Raw genomic sequence first — 20,861 nt, 5'->3', positions numbered from 1 at the left:
ATTTATTAGAAAAGAGTAAACTGTTGTCAAAAGCTGTTTTCGCCACCTTGACACTTGTTTCTAATATTTGAAGTAATTAGAGGCATTTGATCGCAAAATCGTCCCGACAATCTCTGAGGATATTTCTTATGATCATTTTAGTCCAAAAAAAAGTACGCTAACTATGGTACATTTTTAGTAGTCTACATTTCATTTCAGTAAAAATCTAAAAAGTGTTATGAAACTTCTCTCATATGAGAGAAATTATTTTCTCATTTTCTCCGCTCGTAACAGACAAACAAGAGCACATTGAATTGTGGTGGGGTTCAGGGTTACCAGGATTGGTCATGCGCATAACACGCATAGTTGCATTTCTAACAATAATATTTACATATTACATATAGTTATTTATTTCGCTTTAGAATATTTTTCATCTTTCTAAAGTAACGACCAAAATGGAACTGAGCCTGCTTTAGTTTTCTATGAGAACTTCCTCGGTTATTGGTTGAGAGCTTACTTTGCCAATCGATCATTTTTCGTTTGTGAGGAATTCACTCTATAACCAAGGAAGTCCAGAATATATTATCCAATGAGAAAAGATCCTGGATCGACCGAAAAAACTTCTATTCCAATCTGGTACTTCGTTTAGCCAAAGATGGCAACCCTATGTTGCTCACAATGATGATCCTCTGTATGTTGCTCTGCGTTTGCTCCCACGGTGCGTTTAGTGGAACACGCTTTGACTGCTCGAATATATACCAAATGCACAACTTACTAATACTAAATAATATATCAAGTTCGTTGGAAGTCAATTCACTTATGACTTTCCTGTTCAGATACACTGAGCAATACCCTAAATTTATGCCCCATGGTATGTGGCCACTTCCAAATGTTAACCGAATTTTGTCATGCGTCAATCAATTTGGATAATATTTGAGTTCACAGAGCTTGCTCGAGGATTCTTGAAAAGTTTGAGAGCATTCCTCGATTTTTTGTGATTAATTAGGAATTCTGAATATTTGAGTTTGCTGAGCTTATTCGAGCATTCTTGAAGAGTTTTAGAGTATTCCTCGATATGTTGTTATTATTTGGGAATTCTAATGAATATTTGAGTTTGCTGAGCTTATTCGAGGATACTTGAAGAGTTTTAGAGTATTCCTCGATATTTTGTGATTATTTGGGAATTCTAATGAATATTTGAGTTTGCTGAGCTTATTCGAGGATTCTTGAAGAGTTTTAGAGTATTCCTCGATTTGTTGTTATTATTTAGGAATTCTAATGAATATTTGAGTTTGCTGAGGTCATTCGAGGATTCTTGAAGAGTTTTAGAATCTTCCTCGATAGTTTATGATTATTTGGGAATTCTAATGAATATTTGAGTTTGCTGAGCTAATTCGAGGATTCTTGAAGAGTTTTAGAGTATTCCTCGATTTGTTGTTATTATTTAGGAATTCTAAAGAATATTTGAGTTTGCTGAGCTTATTCGAGGATTCTTGAAGAGTTTTAGAGTATTCCTCGATTTGTTGTTATTATTTAGGAATTCTAAAGAATATTTGAGTTTGCTGAGCTTATTCGAGGATTCTTGAAGAGTTTTAGAGTATTCCTCGATATTTTGTGATTATTTGGGAATTCTAATGAATATTTGAGTTTGCTGAGCTTATTCGAAGATTCTTGAAGAGTTTTAGAGTATTCCTCGATATTTTGTGATTATTTGGGAATTCTAATGAATATTTGAGTTTGCTGAGCTTATTCGAGGATTCTTAAAGAGTTTTAGAGTATTCCTCGATTTGTTGTTATTATTTAGGAATTCTAATGAATATTTGAGTTTGCTGAGCTTATTCGAGGATTCTTGAAGAGTTTTAGAGTATTCCTCGATATTTTGTGATTATTTGGGAATTCTAATGAATATTTGAGTTTGCTGAGCTTATTCGAAGATTCTTGAAGAGTTTTAGAGTATTCCTCGATATTTTGTGATTATTTGGGAATTCTAATGAATATTTGAGTTTGCTGAGCTTATTCGAGGATTCTTGAAGAGTTTTAGAGTATTCCTCGATTTGTTGTTATTATTTAGGAATTCTAATGAATATTTGAGTTTGCTGAGCTTATTCGAGGATTCTTGAAGAGTTTTAGAGTATTCTTCGATATTTTGTGATTATTTGGGAATTCTAATGAATATTTGAGTTTGCTGAGCTTATTCGATGATTCTTGAAGAGTTTTAGAGTATTCCTCGATTTGTTGTTATTATTTAGGAATTCTAATGAATATTTGAGTTTGCTGAGCTTATTCGAGGATTCTTGAAGAGTTTTAGAGTATTCCTCGATATTTTGTGATTATTTGGAAATTCTAATGAATATTTGAGTTTGCTGAGCTTATTCGAAGATTCTTGAAGAGTTTTAGAGTATTCCTCGATATTTTGTGATTATTTGGGAATTCTAATGAATATTTGAGTTTGCTGAGCTTATTCGAAGATTCTTGAAGAGTTTTAGAGTATTCCTCGATATTTTGTGATTATTTGGGAATTCTAATGAATATTTGAGTTTGCTGAGCTTATTCGATGATTCTTGAAGAGTTTTAGAGTATTCCTCGATTTGTTGTTATTATTTGGGAATTCTAATGAATATTTGAGTTTGCTGAGCTTATTCGAGGATACTTGAAGAGTTTTAGAATCTTCCTCGATAGTTTATGATTATTTGGGAATTCTAATGAATATTTGAGTTTGCTGAGCTAATTCGAGGATTCTTGAAGAGTTTTAGAGTATTCCTCGATTTGTTGTTATTATTTAGGAATTCTAAAGAATATTTGAGTTTGCTGAGCTTATTCGAGGATTCTTGAAGAGTTTTAGAGTATTCCTCGATTTGTTGTTATTATTTAGGAATTCTAAAGAATATTTGAGTTTGCTGAGCTAATTCGAGGATTCTTGAAGAGTTTTAGAGTATTCCTCGATTTGTTGTTATTATTTAGGAATTCTAAAGAATATTTGAGTTTGCTGAGCTTATTCGAGGATTCTTGAAGAGTTTTAGAGTATTCCTCGATATTTTGTGATTATTTGGGAATTCTAATGAATATTTGAGTTTGCTGAGCTTATTCGAAGATTCTTGAAGAGTTTTAGAGTATTCCTCGATATTTTGTGATTATTTGGGAATTCTAATGAATATTTGAGTTTGCTGAGCTTATTCGAGGATTCTTAAAGAGTTTTAGAGTATTCCTCGATTTGTTGTTATTATTTAGGAATTCTAATGAATATTTGAGTTTGCTGAGCTTATTCGAAGATTCTTGAAGAGTTTTAGAGTATTCCTCGATATTTTGTGATTATTTGGGAATTCTAATGAATATTTGAGTTTGCTGAGCTTATTCGAAGATTCTTGAAGAGTTTTAGAGTATTCCTCGATATTTTGTGATTATTTGGGAATTCTAATGAATATTTGAGTTTGCTGAGCTTATTCGAGGATTCTTAAAGAGTTTTAGAGTATTCCTCGATTTGTTGTTATTATTTAGGAATTCTAATGAATATTTGAGTTTGCTGAGCTTATTCGAAGATTCTTGAAGAGTTTTAGAGTATTCCTCGATATTTTGTGATTATTTGGGAATTCTAATGAATATTTGAGTTTGCTGAGCTTATTCGAGGATTCTTGAAGAGTTTTAGAGTATTCCTCGATATTTTGTGATTATTTGGGAATTCTAATGAATATTTGAGTTTGCTGAGCTTATTCGAAGATTCTTGAAGAGTTTTAGAGTATTCCTCGATATTTTGTGATTATTTGGGAATTCTAATGAATATTTGAGTTTGCTGAGCTTATTCGAGGATTCTTGAAGAGTTTTAGAGTATTCCTCGATTTGTTGTTATTATTTAGGAATTCTAATGAATATTTGAGTTTGCTGAGCTTATTCGAGGATTCTTGAAGAGTTTTAGAGTATTCTTCGATATTTTGTGATTATTTGGGAATTCTAATGAATATTTGAGTTTGCTGAGCTTATTCGACGATTCTTGAAGAGTTTTAGAGTATTCCTCGATATTTTGTGATTATTTGGGAATTCTAATGAATATTTGAGTTTGCTGAGCTTATTCGAAGATTCTTGAAGAGTTTTAGAGTATTCCTCGAATTGTTGTTATTATTTAGGAATTCTAATGAATATTCGAGTTTGCTGAGCTTAGTCGAGGATTCTTGAAGAGTTTTAGAGTATTCCTCGATATTTTGTGATTATTTGGGAATTCTAATGAATATTTGAGTTTGCTGAGCTTGTTTGATGATTCTTGAAGAGTTTTAGAGTATTCCTCGAATTGTTGTTATTATTTAGGAATTCTAATGAATATTCGAGTTTGCTGAGCTTATTCGAGGATTCTTGAAGAGTTTTAGAGTATTCCTCGATATTTTTTGATTATTTGGGAATTCTAATGAATATTTGAGTTTGCTGAGCTTATTTGATGATTCTTGAAGAGTTTTAGAGTATTCCTCGAATTGTTGTTATTATTTAGGAATTCTAATGAATATTCGAGTTTGCTGAGCTTATTCGAGGATTCTTGAAGAGTTTTAGAGTATTCCTCGATTTTTTGTGATTAATTAGCAATTCTAATGAATATTTGAGTTTGCTGAGCTTATTCGAGGATTCTTGAAGAGTTTTAGAGTATTCCTCGATATTTTGTGATTATTTGGGAATTCTAATGAATATTTGAGTTTGCTGAGCTAATTCGAGGATTCTTGAAGAGTTTTAGAGTATTCCTCGATAGTTTATGATTATTTGGGAATTCTAATGAATATTTGAGTTTGCTGAGCTTATTCGAGGATTCTTGAAGAGTTTTAGAGTATTCCTCGATATTTTGTGATTATTTGGGAATTCTAATGAATATTTGAGTTTGCTGAGCTAATTCGAGGATTCTTGAAGAGTTTTAGAGTATTCCTCGATAGTTTATGATTATTTGGGAATTTTAATGAATATTTGAGTTTGCTGAGCTTATTCGAGGATTCTTGAAGAGTTTTAGAGTATTCCTCGATATTTTGTGATTATTTGGGAATTCTAATGAATATTTGAGTTTGCTGAGCTTATTCGAAGATTCTTGAAGAGTTTTAGAGTATTCCTCGATATTTTGTGATTATTTGGGAATTCTAATGAATATTTGAGTTTGCTGAGCTTATTCGAGGATTCTTGAAGAGTTTTAGAGTATTCTTCGATATTTTGTGATTATTTGGGAATTCTAATGAATATTTGAGTTTGCTGAGCTTATTCGATGATTCTTGAAGAGTTTTAGAGTATTCCTCGATTTGTTGTTATTATTTAGGAATTCTAATGAATATTTGAGTTTGCTGAGCTTATTCGAGGATTCTTGAAGAGTTTTAGAGTATTCCTCGATATTTTGTGATTATTTGGGAATTCTAATGAATATTTGAGTTTGCTGAGCTTATTCGAAGATTCTTGAAGAGTTTTAGAGTATTCCTCGATATTTTGTGATTATTTGGGAATTCTAATGAATATTTGAGTTTGCTGAGCTTATTCGAGGATTCTTGAAGAGTTTTAGAGTATTCCTCGATTTGTTGTTATTATTTAGGAATTCTAATGAATATTCGAGTTTGCTGAGCTTATTCGAGGAACCTTGAAGAGTTTTAGAGTATTCCTCGATATTTTGTGATTATTTGGGAATTCTAATGAATATTTGAGTTTGCTGAGCTTATTCGAGGATTCTTGAAGAGTTTTAGAGTATTCCTCGATTTGTTGTTATTATTTAGGAATTCTAATGAATATTTGAGTTCACTGAGCTTGCTCGAGGCTTCTTGAAGAGTTTTAGAGTATTCCTCGATATTTTGTTATTATTTGGGAATTTTAATGAATATTTGAGTTTGATGAGCTTATTCGAGGATTTTTGAAGAGTTTCAGAGTATTCTTTGATATTTTGTGATTATTTGGGAATTCTAATGAATATTTGAGTTTGCTGAGCTTATTCGAGGATTCTTGAAGAGTTTTAGAGTATTCCTCGATTTGTTGTTATTATTTGGGAATTCTAATGAATATTTGAGTTTGCCGAGCTTATTCGAGGATTCTTGAAGAGGTTTAGAGTATTCCTCGATATTTTGTGATTATTTGGGAATTCTAATGAATATTTGAGTTTGCTGAGCTTATTCGAGGATTCTTGAAGAGTTTTAGAGTATTCCTCAATTTGTTGTTATTATTTGGGAATTCTAATGAATATTTGAGTTTGCTGAGCTAATTCGAGGATTATTGAAGAGTTTTAGAGTATTCCTCGATATTTTGTAATTATTTGGGAATTCTAATGAATATTTGAGTTTGCTGAGCTTATTCGAGGATTTTTGAAGAGTTTTAGAGTATTCTTTGATATTTTGTGATTATTTGGGAATTCTAATGAATATTTGAGTTTGCTGAGCTTATTTGATGATTCTTGAAGAGTTTTAGAGTATTCCTCGAATTGTTGTTATTATTTAGGAATTCTAATGAATATTCGAGTTTGCTGAGCTTATTCGAGGATTCTTGAAGAGTTTTGAAGTATTCCTCGATATTTTGTGATTATTTGGGAATTCTAATGAATATTTGAGTTTGCTGAGCTTGTTTGATGATTCTTGAAGAGTTTTAGAGTATTCCTCGAATTGTTGTTATTATTTAGGAATTCTAATGAATATTCGAGTTTGCTGAGCTTATTCGAGGATTCTTGAAGAGTTTTAGAGTATTCCTCGATTTGTTGTTATTATTTAGGAATTCTAATGAATATTTGAGTTTGCTGAGCTTATTCGAGGATTCTTGAAGAGTTTTAGAGTATTCCTCGATTTGTTGTTATTATTTAGGAATTCTAATGAATATTTGAGTTTGCTGAGTTTATTCGAGGATTCTTGAAGAGTTTTAGAGTATTCCTCGATTTGTTGTTATTATTTGGGAATTCTAATGAATATTTGAGTTTGCCGAGCTTATTCGAGGATTCTTGAAGAGGTTTAGAGTATTCCTCGATATTTTGTGATTATTTGGGAATTCTAATGAATATTTGAGTTTGCTGAGCTTATTCGAGGATTCTTGAAGAGTTTTAGAGTATTCCTCAATTTGTTGTTATTATTTGGGAATTCTAATGAATATTTGAGTTTGCTGAGCTAATTCGAGGATTATTGAAGAGTTTTAGAGTATTCCTCGATATTTTGTAATTATTTGGGAATTCTAATGAATATTTGAGTTTGCTGAGCTTATTCGAGGATTCTTGAAGAGTTTTAGAGTCTTCCTCGATAGTTTATGATTATTTGGGAATTCTAATGAATATTTGAGTTTGCTGAGCTAATTCGAGGATTCTTGAAGAGTTTTAGAGTCTTCCTCGATAGTTTATGATTATTTGGGAATTCTAATGAATATTTGAGTTTGCTGAGCTTATTCGAAGATTCTTGAAGAGTTTTAGAGTATTCCTCGATATTATGTGATTATTTGGGAATTCTTATGAATATTTGAGTTTGCTGAGCTTATTCGAGGATTCTTGAAGAGTTTTAGAGTATTCCTCGATTTGTTGTTATTATTTGGGAATTCTAATGAATATTTGAATTTGCCGAGCTTATTCGAGGATTCTTGAAGAGGTTTAGAGTATTCCTCGATATTTTGTTATTATTTAGGAATACTTATGAATATCTGAGTTTGCTGAGCTTATTCAAGGATTCTTGAAGAATGTTACGAGTTTTCCTCGATTTTACGATAACTGAGAAATTCAGATGAATGTTTGAGTTCACTAAGCTTGCTCGCGGCTTCTTGAAGAGTTTTAGAGTATTCCTCGATATTATGTGATTATTTGGGAATTCTAATGAATATTTGGGTTTGCTGAGCTTATTCGAGGATTCTTGAAGAGTTTTAGAGTATTCCTCGATTTGTTGTTATTATTTGGGAATTCTAATGAATATTTGAATTTGCCGAGCTTATTCGAGGATTCTTGAAGAGGTTTAGAGTATTCCTCGATATTTTGTGATTATTTGGGAATTCTAATGAATATTTGAGTTTGCTGAGCTTATTCGAAGATTCTTGAAGAGTTTTAGAGTATTCCTCAATTTGTTGTTATTATTTGGGAATTCTAATGAATATTTGAGTTTGCTGAGCTAATTCGAGGATTATTGAAGAGTTTTAGAGTATTCCTCGATATTTTGTGGTTATTTGGGAATTCTAATGAATATTTGAGTTTGCTGAGCTTATTCGAGGATTTTTGAAGAGTTTTAGAGTATTCTTTGATATTTTGTGATTATTTGGGAATTCTAATGAATATTTGAGTTTGCTGAGCTTATTCGAGGATTCTTGAAGAATTTTAGAGTCTTCCTCGATATTTTGTGGTTATTTGGGAATTCTAATGAATATTTGAGTTTGCTGAGCTTATTCGAGGATTCTTGAAGAGTTTTAGAGTCTTCCTCGATAGTTTATGATTATTTGGGAATTCTAATGAATATTTGAGTTTGCTGAGCTAATTCGAGGATTCTTGAAGAGTTTTAGAGTCTTCCTCGATAGTTTATGATTATTTGGGAATTCTAATGAATATTTGAGTTTGCTGAGCTTATTCGAGGATTCTTGAAGAGTTTTAGAGTATTCCTCGATTTGTTGTTATTATTTGGGAATTCTAATGAATATTTGAGTTTGCTGAGCTAATTCGAGGATTCTTGAAGAGTTTTAGAGTATTCCTAGATTTGTTTTTATTATTTGGGAATTCTAATGAATATTTGAGTTTGCTGAGCTTATTCGAGGATTCTTGAAGAGTTTTAGAGTATTCCTCGATATTTTGTGATTATTTGGGAATTCTAATGAATATTTGAGTTTGCTGAGCTTATTCGAGGATTCTTGAAGAATTTTAGAGTCTTCCTCGATATTTTGTGGTTATTTGGGAATTCTAATGAATATTTGAGTTTGCTGAGCTTATTCGAGGATTCTTGAAGAGTTTTAGAGTCTTCCTCGATAGTTTATGATTATTTGGGAATTCTAATGAATATTTGAGTTTGCTGAGCTAATTCGAGGATTCTTGAAGAGTTTTAGAGTCTTCCTCGATAGTTTATGATTATTTGGGAATTCTAATGAATATTTGAGTTTGCTGAGCTTATTCGAGGATTCTTGAAGAGTTTTAGAGTATTCCTCGATTTGTTGTTATTATTTGGGAATTCTAATGAATATTTGAGTTTGCTGAGCTAATTCGAGGATTCTTGAAGAGTTTTAGAGTATTCCTAGATTTGTTTTTATTATTTGGGAATTCTAATGAATATTTGAGTTTGCTGAGCTTATTCGAGGATTCTTGAAGAGTTTTAGAGTATTCCTCGATATTTTGTGATTATTTGGGAATTCTAATGAATATTTGAGTTTGCTGAGCTTATTCGAGGATTCTTGAAGAGTTTTAGAGTATTCCTCGATTTGTTGTTATTATTTGGGAATTCTAATGAATATTTGAGTTTGCTGAGCTTATTCGAGGATTCTTGAAGAGTTTTAGAGTATTCCTCGATTTGTTGTTATTATTTAGGAATTCTAATGAATATTTGAGTTTGCTGAGCTAATTCGAGGATTCTTGAAGAGTTTTAGAGTATTCCTAGATTTGTTTTTATTATTTGGGAATTCTAATGAATATTTGAGTTTGCTGAGCTTATTCGAGCATTCTTGAAGAGTTTTAGAGTAAACCTCGATATTTTGTTATTGATTGGGAATTCTAATGAATATTTGAGTTTGCTGAGCTAATTCGAGGATTCTTGAAGAATTTTAGAGTCTTCCTCGATATTTTGTGGTTATTTGGGAATTCTAATGAATATTTGAGTTTGCTGAGCTTATTCGAGGATTCTTGAAGAGTTTTAGAGTCTTCCTCGATAGTTTATGATTATTTGGGAATTCTAATGAATATTTGAGTTTGCTGAGCTTATTCGAGGATTCTTGAAGAGTTTTAGAGTATTCCTCGATTTGTTGTTATTATTTGGGAATTCTAATGAATATTTGAGTTTGCCGAGCATATTCGAGGATTCTTGAAGAGGTTTAGAGTATTCCTCGATATTTTGTGATTATTTGGGAATTCTAATGAATATTTGAGTTTGCTGAGCTTATTCGAGGATTCTTGAAGAGTTTTAGAGTATTCCTCAATTTGTTGTTATTATTTGGGAATTCTAATGAATATTTGAGTTTGCTGAGCTTATTCGAGCATTCTTGAAGAGTTTTAGAATATTCCTAGATTTGTTTTTATTATTTGGGAATTCTAATGAATATTTGAGTTTGCTGAGCTTATTCGAGGATTCTTGAAGAGTTTTAGAGTATTCCTCGATTTGTTGTTATTATTTAGGAATTCTAATGAATATTTGAGTTTGCTGAGCTTATTCGAGCATTCTTGAAGAGTTTTAGAATATTCCTAGATTTGTTTTTATTATTTGGGAATTCTAATGAATATTTGAGTTTGCTGAGCTTATTCGAGCATTCTTGAAGAGTTTTAGAGTAAACCTCGATATTTTGTTATTGATTGGGAATTCTAATGAATATTTGAGTTTGCTGAGCTTATTCGAGGATTCTTGAAGAGTTTTAGAGTATTCCTCGATATTTTTGTGGTTATTTGGGAATTCTAATGAATATTTGAGTTTGCTGAGCTTATTCAAGCATTCTTGAAGAGTTTTAGAGTATTCCTAGATTTGTTTTTATTATTTAGGAATTCTAATGTTTATTGAGTTTGCTGAGCTTATTCGAGGATTATTGAAGAATGTTAGGAGTTTTCCTCGATTTTACGATAACTGAGGAATTCAGATGAATATTTTTGAAGAATTTTAGAGTATTCCTCGAATTTTGTGATTATTTGGAAATACTAATGAATATCTGACTTTGCTAAGATTAAGGGGTGATACGGTCAAAATTTGGTCAAACAATTTTTTTCATAACTTTAAACTGCGTATACCAAAACAGCTGATTTTTGGACCAGTAATGCTACATTATATGTAGCTCATACCATAATATTTTCATCAAAATCAATTGAGTATTGGTTGATATATAGATAAAACCATCGACCTACCTTTTTAAAATTTTGTACAAAGGCGCTCCATAGTAAATTTTCGGAAATTTAAGGTCAGTAAAGCACAATTTTGATTATAGAACTACCAATACTGCTCCGATTTTTATCAAAATTTTACAGTATAGTACTATTATGAAAAAATGTTCTTAGTAAAATTTTGAGCTATATTGTATGAATACTTTCAAAGTTGTAGCAGTTTGAATATGAAAAAAACTGACCGAGGGCCACTTAAGCAAATATAACTTTGTAACGGCTGGATCAAATTGAATGAAATTTTTACACAACATTTTCATATGTATACTTTACACACAGAAAAATTTTCATTGAAATTGGTTCAGTATTTCTGGCTCTATAAATAAAAGAGTAAAAATGTGTTCTTATTTCTTAATCCTCTTTGTACAAAATTTTAAAATTGCAGTTTTCAGGATTCACAATATCTCCGCAAATACTAAACCGATTTTGATGAAAATTTTATGGTATAAGCTACATATAATGTACCATTACAGGTCCAAAAATCAGCTGTTTTGGTGAACGCAGTCTCAAATTATGAAACAAATTGTGTGACCAAATTTTGACCGTATCACCCTTTATTCGAGGATTATTGAAGAATTGGAGAGTATTCCTCGATATTTTGTGATTATTTAGGAATTTTAATGAATATCTGAGTTTGCTTAGAATATTCGAGGATTTTTGAAGAATTTGAGAGTATTCTTCGATTTATTGTGATTATTTAGGAATTCTAATGAATATCTGAGTTTACTGAGCTTAGCTTACTGAGGATTCTGGAAGAATGTTAGAGTTTTGCTCGGTTTTACGATAACTGAGGATTTCAGACAAATATTTGAGATCACTGAGCTTGCTCCAGGATTCTTGAAGAATTTGGGAATATTTCTCGATTTTTTGTGATTATTTGAGAATTCTAATGAATATTGGAGTTCAGTAAGCTTGCTCGAGAATTCTTGAAGAATTTGCGAGTAATTCTTGATATTTTGTGATTATTTAGGAATTTTGATGATTATCTGAGTTTGCTGAGAATATTCGAGGGTTATTGACGAATTTTAGATAATTCCTCAATTTTACGATAACTGAGGAATTCAGATGAATATTTGTGTTCACTGAGCTTGCTCAAGGATTTTTAAAGAATTTGAGTGTATTGATTGATTTTTTGTGATTATTTGGGAATTCTAATGAATACTTGAGTTCACTGAGCTTACTCGAGGATTCTTGAAGAATTTGGGAATATTTCTAGTTTTTTTTATGATAACTGGGAAATTCTGGATTGCTGAGCTTAATCGAGGGCTCTTGAAGAATTTTAGAGTTTTCCTCGATTTTACGATATCTGAGGAATTCAGATGAATATCTGAGTTCACTGAGCTTGCTCGAGGATTCTTGAAGAATTTGAGAGCATTCCTGCATTTTTTATGATAACTTAGGAATTGTAATGAATATCTGAGTTTGCTGAGATTGAATTCAAATCTTTACCAGAATTCCCAGATTAGCATTAGCATTAGCATTAGCATTGAGCGAGTCGCACAAATTCGTAGGTGGTACAGTCCTAGACCGCTGTTATGAGGGTTGCCTCCTTCCCGTCCGAACCAAAGCACAAAGATTTGGGACTAATCTCTGCCTCTTAGACAAGACTGACGCAATCCTCCAATGGTCGAGCACTATCCTGGCCACGTCCTTGCGACTGCTGAGGAATGGGAAAGGATGGTTAGTTTTGGAAACCTATTAAAGATGTAGACAACTCTACGATCTCTCAGGCCTAGGTGTCACGGAAATTTGGGTGTTGTTAGTGGAAGGGTAAACTCCAAAGGATACGCTTGGTCAACGTTCAGGCGCAACATTGTTAGACTGCTTCAAATCAGTTGTCTGCCCAATTCATCCTGGTTTCCTCGTCATCTTGATGACATTTGGTTGATTTCTATTTGTATAATTATTTTGTTGTAAAAATATGCTTCAAAGAGTTGGTAGTAGAGTGGGGCAGAATGAGCAGCTAGTGAAAAAATAATGAAAATGGTGAACATCGTCAACAAACAAATTTTAATTTTGTTTTTCTCTGTTTTGATGCATATAGTAAGGTTTTGTCTGTAACTTTCAATTTATTAGCTTGAAAATTTCAGTATCTGTATATTATCACCGTTTAAAAATTCCTCAATAGAAGACTCATTGAAACCCCACAGTTCCCTACAAATTGAACCCCGTAATCCCTTCAAATTCTCATTGAGTGTTGCCGGTATGCTTTATCATTTACAAGAATAGTCAATTAGCATTTGATTGTGTACAAAATTGATATTGATCATCCTGCCCCACCTAGGGTGCTCATTATGCCCCACCCCCAAAACGCAACTCGCGATTTTATACGTTTTTAAAAACATAAAATTCTACAACATTTATAACTTTATTCGGAATTTCAACGATTAGCTTTTGTCAGTTAAGGTTCAAATGAGGATTGAACGTTAAAATTACACATTGGTTGCACTTAATTTACTGGATTTGGTGGCAAAATGCTTAGGCTGCTCATTATGCCCCGAGTGAAATCATTAAACTCAACTATTCACCAAAATTCCCAGGTCATCATAAAAATCAATAAATATTCACAAATACTTCAAGAACCCTCGAAAAAGCTCATTGAACTCAAATATTAACCAGAATTCCCAGATCATCATAAAAATCAACAAATATTCACAAATTCTTCATCAAACCCTCGAGTAAAATCATTCAACTCAACTATTCACCCAAATTCCCAGGTCATCATAAAAATCAACAAATATTCCCAAATTCTTCAAGAACCCTCGAGAAAGTTCATTGAAATCAAATATTCACCAGAATTCCCAGGTCGTCATAAAAATCAACAAATATTCACAAATTCTTCAAGAACCCTCGAGAAAGTTCATTGAAATCAAATATTCACCAGAATTTCCAGGTCATCATAAAAATCAATAAATATTCACAAATTCTTCAAAAAACCCTCAACTCAACTATTGACCAAAATTGCCAGGTCATCATAAAAATATATTTGTTGATCACAAATACTTCAAGAACCCTCGAGAAAGTTCATTAAAATCAAATATTCACCAGAATTCCCAGGTCATCATAAAAATCAACAAATATTCACAAATTCTTCAAGAACCCTCGAGAAAGTTCATTCAAATCAAATATTCACGAGAATTCCCAGGTCATCATAAAAATCAACAAATATTCCCAAATTCTTCAAGAACCCTCGAGAAAGTTCATTGAAATCAAATATTCACCAGAATTCCCAGGTCATCATAAAAATCAACAAATATTCCCAAATACTTCAAGAGCCCTCGAGAAAGTTCATTGAACTCAAATATTCACCATAACTCCCAGGTCATCATAAAAATTAACAAATATTCACAAACACTTCAACAAACTCTCGAGCAAGCTCATTGAACTCAAATATTCACCAGAATTTCCAGGTCATCATAAAAATCAATAAATATTCACAAATTCTTCAAAAAACCCTCGAGTAAAATCATTCAACTCAACTATTCACCAAAATTCCCAGGTCATCATAAAAATATATTTTTTGATCACAAATACTTCAAGAACCCTCGAGAAAGTTCATTGAAATCAAATATTCACCAGAATTCCCAGGTCATCATAAAAATAAACAAATATTTACAAATTCTTCAAGAACCCTCGAAAATTTCTTCAAAAAACCCTCGAGTGGAATCATTCAACTCAACTATTCACCCAAATTCCCAGATCATCATAAAAATCAACAAATATTCCCAAATTCTTCAAGAACCCTCGAGAAAGTTCATTGAAATCAAATATTCACCAGAATTCCCAGGTCATCATAAAAATCAACAAATATTCACAAATTCTTCAAGAACCCTCGAGAAATTTCATTCAAATCAAATATTCACCAGAATTCCCAGGTCATCATAAAAATCAACAAATATTCCCAAATTCTTCAAGAACCCTCGAGAAAGTTCATTGAAATCAAATATTCACCAGGATTCCCAGGTCATCATAAAAATTAAAAAATATTCACAAATACTTCAACAAACTCTCGAGCAATCTGATTGAACCCAAATATTCACCAGAATTCCCAGATCATCATAACAATCAACAAATATTCACAAATTCTTCATCAAACCCTGGAGTAAAATCATTCAACTCAACTATTCACCCAAATTCCCAGATCATCATAAAAATTTACAAATATTCAAAAATACTTCAAGAACCCTCGAGAAAGTTCATTGAAATCAAATACTCACCAGAATTCCCAGGTCATCATAAAAATCAACAAATATTCACAAATACTTCAAGAACCCTCGAACAAGCTCATTGAACTCGAATATTCACCAGAATTCCCAGGTCATCATAAAAATGAACAAATATTCACAAATACTTCAACAAACTCTCGAGCAATCTGATTGAACCCAAATATTCACCAGAATTCCCAGGTCATCATAAAAATCAACAATTATTCACAAATACTTCAAAAACCCTCGCACAAGCTCATTGAACTCAAATATTTACCAGAACTCCCAGGTCACCATAAAAATCAACAAATATTCACAAATTCTTCAAGAACCCTCGAGCAAGCTCATTGAACTCAAATATTCACCAGAATTCCCAGGTCATCATAAAAATTAACAAATATTCACAAACACTTCAACAAACTCTCGAGCAAGCTCATTGAACTCAAATATTCACCAGAACTCCCAGGTCACCATAAAAATCAACAAATATTCACAAATTCGTCAAGAACCCTCGAGCAAGTTCATTGAACTCAAATATTTACCAGAATTCCCAGGTCATCATAAAAATCAACAAATATTCACAAATACTTCAAAAACCCTCGAGCAAGCTCATTGAACTCAAATATTCACCAGAATTCCCAGATTATCATAAAAATCAACAAATATTCACAAATACTTCAACAAATGCTCGAGCAATCTGATTGAACCCAATTATTCACCAGAATTCCCAGGTCATCATAAAAATTAACAAACATTCACAAATTCGTCAAGAACCCTCGAGCAAGTTCATTGAACTCAAATATTTACCAGAATTCCCAGGTCATCATAAAAATCAACAAATATTCACAAATACTTCAAAAACCCTCGAGCAAGTTCATTGAACTCAAATATTCACCATAATTCCCAGGTCATCATAAAAATTAACAAATATTCACAAACACTTCAACAAACTCTCGAGCAAGCTCATTGAACTCAAATATTCACCAGAACTCCCAGGTCACCATAAAAATCAACAAATATTCACAAATTCTTCAAGAACCCTCGAGCAAGCTCATTGAACTCAAATATTCACCAGAATTCCCAGATTATCATAAAAATCAACAAATATTCACAAATACTTCAACAAATGCTCGAGCAATCTGATTGAACCCAATTATTCACCAGAATTCCCAGGTCATCATAAAAATTAACAAACATTCACAAATTCGTCAAGAACCCTCGAGCAAGTTCATTGAACTCAAATATTTACCAGAATTCCCAGGTCATCATAAAAATCAACAAATATTCACAAATACTTCAAAAACCCTCGAGCAAGTTCATTGAACTCAAATATTCACCATAATTCCCAGGTCATCATAAAAATTAACAAATATTCACAAACACTTCAACAAACTCTCGAGCAAGCTCATTGAACTCAAATATTCACCAGAACTCCCAGGTCACCATAAAAATCAACAAATATTCACAAATTCTTCAAGAACCCTCGAGCAAGCTCATTGAACTCAAATATTCACCAGAATTCCCAGATTATCATAAAAATCAACAAATATTCACAAATACTTCAACAAATGCTCGAGCAATCTGATTGAACCCAATTATTCACCAGAACTCCCAGGTCATCATAAAAATCAACAAATATTCTCAAATACTTCAACAAACTCGAGCATATACGTGTAAATACTTCAACATTTTCGTGCAAGGTCATTGAACTCACATATGCACCAGAATTACACGTTTCATCAACGACTACAAACCATGAGAGCTTTCGAGCAGTCGTGATTTTTATTCATAGTTCAATGAAATATGGTTTATGTGAATGACCAAATTGTTACGTGTTGAGTATTACACAAATCGGATGTAGCGCTGAATGAAAGCTTTTACATTTTATTATATTTATTCATACAAACTTCAAACTGCTCATAAATAATATCATTGAATGTTTGTATATTCGAGCAATTTGCTCGAACAGCATGAAATTATTTCCAAAACAACTGTTACTGTTTCAGCAGCTACCAAACGCACCCGCTTTACCGTGCTTCATTGTTCTCTCCTCTCTAAACAAGCTGGCTGAGCATTGTATGTACCGACCGATGCAATTGTTTCCCCGCTTGACGCCTGAGCGGTGCTGTGTTATCAAGGCAGCCTAAAAACGAGTTTATTTTTAGTCAATACGCACCCGTTCAAACGTCAAATCCGTTATGTCGTGTATTGGTCTCTTGCGATTTTTCTTTCCTTTTGCTCTGTGCTATGGTTTGCAGGAGAGTAAAGACATAATAGAAATCAATGTGCACGGATCATCGTTTTCGTGGTTGCCAATGATCATGTTTCTGCCACTCGGCAAAATGTACAACAATTATGATTTTATTTTGTGTGATATTATATAGTTTTGATGAAGCTGCTATGAATTGTCAGGCATCAAAAGATTGTTGGTACTAACTTTGCTTATTATACAAAACTGACAATAATTTAATCGTGAGTAATTCCATACTAACTATCCTTGCCCTGATATTTTCATTACTTTTCATTACTATAAAGCAGCTTATTTTTCTTATTTTTTCTTCACCTAACGTATGTACACTGGAACACGGCCTGCTTCTCAGCTTACTGTTTTATGAGCCCTGCCACAGTTATTATTACAATTATTTTCTTCAGAATGTATGTTATTCAAATATGTCGAATACAACTATTCACTTGCTTGAATAATTATACAAAACTTACATATAAATGTTATAAGAAAACCTGATTACCAAGAGCCAAATAGAAACCAGAGTTATGATACTGATTCATGTCGTAACATTTTAGGGATTCCTTCCACACAATCTTGGCCACCCTGCCACCCTTGATCAGGCGGAAAAGTTTTCCTCTCTGAGAGAACTACAACGTGCTTTCTAAACGACAACACGTGACAATATCAATTTTTTAACGGACGAGCTTGACCTCAGACCTTAAAGTCACCCGCTATTACCACCGGCCTTCGCCCTGTTAGCACGGTCGTTAAGCGGTCCAGCATTTGCGTGAACCGCTCGATCGGCCACCGCGGAGGCGCATAACAGCTACAGAAGAAGACCCCGTTTACTTTGACGACCACGAAGCCCTCATAGGTAGTAGACACCAACTCCTGCACGGGGTATTTACCCGTCGTCCATATCGCCGCCATTTTCATGGTCCCATCCGAGGCCCAGTTGCCGTTGCCGGCGGGTACTCGGTATGGGTCCGAAATGATGGCGATATTCGTCTCCCACTCAAAAACCGCCTGACAAAGCAGTTGCTGAGCCGCATCACAGTGGTTCAGGTTCAGCTGCGTTACCTGCACTGTGATTTGTTGCTCACTGCGGCTTTCTTAAAGGCCGGGCACCCTGGACCACCCATCGCGTGTCTGTTTTTCGAGGTTTTCCCGGTACAGATCATGCAGATGGGCGGACTCGTGCAGCTTTGGGCCTTATGACCTTCAGCGCCGCATCGCCTACACAGTTTGCGCCTGTCGGGGCCTTTGCAGTCCCACGACTTGTGTCCTGGTTCCAGACACCTGAAGCAAACCTCAGGTGGCTCGTGGAATGTCAGGTGACAAACACACCAGCCCACCTTAATACTCCCTACTTTAACGGACTTTTTAACATCCGCCACAGGTAGCTGAACCAGAGCTATCTGTGTCCCTGCTGGCCCCTTCCGCAGCCTGACGGCTGTGGCGGCCACCTGAACATCGCACTGTTGCCGCAGTGCCGTGACGAGCTCTTCCGCTTCGGTGATCTCGTCTAGGTCTTTGACCTTCAGAGTCGCCTCATGCGTAAGAGCCCTCACCTCCACTCCATCACCAAGGACCTCTTCTGCCAGCCTCTTGTAGGCGGCGCCCTTGTGATCCTTCTGGCGCTTAAGCTCCAGGATCATTTCGCCCGTACGAGTACGTCTGATACTGCGTACGTCGGCTCCAAGACCCTCGAGCTTGGCGTCGCACCTCATCGCCTTCAAGACGTCCGAGTATTTCGACTGTTCGGTCTTGATGACGATAGCGTCACCTTTTTCGCGCCTGGCACCTGCCTTCCTACGCCTTGGCTTGGCGACCTGCGCTTCTACCTGCGGATTCCCCTTCTTCTTCCTCTTCCGCTCTACCTTTGTCCAAGGAGGGTCCTCTCCTTGGATCGCCCTGCTCTGCGGCTGCTGAGGGCCCACCATTGGTCGCAACCCCTTGTTCCCATCATTCCGGGACGGGCCGGCCTTTTCAGGCCCACCCTTCCCAGCTTTCCGGGAACCCTGGCTGGGGTCCGACTTTCCAGCGTTACCACCGGCTTTCGGGGTTATTATACGCCTGGCCTTGCGGGCGCCGCCAGACAGCTCCTCACCTGACGGCTGCCTCGCCCGCTTCTGCGAATGCTTGTCGCTTTTGTCGCGAGCATTCGCTTCCACTCTCTTCGGACTACCCGCGAAGGAGAAGGCCTCCGTTTGCGTAAACTTAGACGCTTTCTCCTTTGCGGGTTCCGCCGCTGCTGCAGCCAGCAACGCAACCGCGTGCTCCTGCTTGGCATTATCGACAGACGCCCTAAGCCGAAGCAAGGCCGTTTTCAGGTCCTTGCTTATATTCGACTTAGTTGTCGCAAAGTCGATAATTTTGCCGAGCTGCTGCTCAGCCACCTCAAATGCGGGCCGTCCTTTTTCTGCAACTTGGCTGATGGCCCTCAGCAACCATGCTCCGTCCATGACCTCCGCCGGCTGGCTTGCCGTGGAGTGGACAGGAGCTCCCACGCTTGAGCTGCGTAAGCAGCTTCCAGCACCTGACTCCTCGCTTCTCCTTGTCGGAGACCTCATCAACCCGCTTCTTGCGAAGGGGTTGATCGCACCGCTACTTCCACCTATGTTATTTGATTTTGAATTCTTGCTCATTGTTCCCACGAGTTGCACGAGAAATAATGTCCACCACGCCAGAGCTCTGCATTAACGCGGTAAGGGACAGCATACTGTGGGGGGTGCCCAGGTACCCCACAGGCTCCGTTAAAGATCGAGCATCTTTTTCACCCCCTCGATCACTCATTCCTCGGCACGGGTCGCTTGACACCTTGAATTGGGGTTAGTAGTCCTATTCTTAGCCGGCAACTACGCGGCTGACTCGCAAGCGGGGGGGTGCGTCAGGCCCCAGGACATCCGTCCCTGCTGCCCCAAACGTGACGTTTGGACTATGCTAAGTGAACCACTTTCCCTGGCCTATACGAGACGCATATTGTATATCATGGTCTGCTGGCCGATTGATTGATCCCCGACCCGACTGCACGTGAATTGGCGTCCTGGATAACCAAACCAATCCCTTTTTGGATTCTAGGGGAGTTAGGGGCATAATGGACACCTTAAGCAAATGTGTACGGTAGACATGAAAAGAGATATTTGAATACCAATCTTCATTATGTTGAGAACTTTTTGTTCTTTTCATTATTGATCTTATGAAAATTAGGCATGTCTAGGATGATAATTTTTCATACTACTTAAATATATGAATTAGTGATTACGGTTATGGCAAAAACTCATTAGTTATTTTGATGAATTTCGTAAGTTTCTATTGTTGAGTGTGTAGAAGCCAAAGCCCTGTTTCAGTTGGGATGTTATGTAAAGAAGAAGAATAAGAAGAAGAAGAAAAAGAAGAAGAAGAAGAAGAAGAAGAAGGAGCAGAGAAAAGGAAGAAGAAACAT

The 20,861-nt window shown here is 35.1% G+C and overlaps 2 protein-coding genes across 8 annotated transcripts in view; one reads left to right on the top strand and one right to left on the bottom strand.

Annotated features, from left to right (window-relative positions):
* The window catches only part of LOC109409852 (V-type proton ATPase subunit F), a 421,144-nt gene that overhangs the window by 195,236 nt on the left and 205,047 nt on the right, over window positions 1-20,861 (bottom strand). The window lies entirely within an intron of this gene.
* LOC109409848 (uncharacterized) overlaps window positions 1-20,861 on the top strand; it is a 233,093-nt gene that overhangs the window by 117,464 nt on the left and 94,768 nt on the right. The window lies entirely within an intron of this gene.

Source organism: Aedes albopictus, chromosome 3, assembly GCF_035046485.1.
Source record: "Aedes albopictus strain Foshan chromosome 3, AalbF5, whole genome shotgun sequence".
Taxonomy (NCBI): domain Eukaryota; kingdom Metazoa; phylum Arthropoda; class Insecta; order Diptera; family Culicidae; genus Aedes; species Aedes albopictus.
The sequence above is the reverse complement of the archived record's forward strand: the minus strand, read 5'-3'. Positions and strand labels throughout refer to the sequence as shown.